The sequence below is a fragment of the Atta cephalotes genome (genome assembly GCF_000143395.1).
Source record: "Atta cephalotes unplaced genomic scaffold scaffold00006, whole genome shotgun sequence".
Taxonomy (NCBI): Eukaryota; Metazoa; Arthropoda; class Insecta; order Hymenoptera; family Formicidae; genus Atta; species Atta cephalotes.
The window spans coordinates 3,812,727-3,813,008 of NW_012130070.1; positions in this window are offsets into that span (position 1 = coordinate 3,812,727).

A 282-nucleotide genomic window follows, 5' to 3' on the forward strand; every position below is an offset into this window, starting at 1 on the left:
TTGTTTTCCTTTCCCATTTCCCTCATTCTTTCTTAATCCTAGTAGCTCTTTTTTTAAACTTCTTTCCCTTCTCCTTATATACAATTAATGAAATTAGGTAGATACAATTTAGTCGGGAATACACACGCGCGCGCGTCCCCCCTCCCCCACACACACATACGCACGCACGCACGCACGCACGCACGCACGCACGCACGCACGCACGCACGCACGCACGCACGCACGCACGCACGCACGCACGCACACACACACACACACACACACACACACACACACACACAC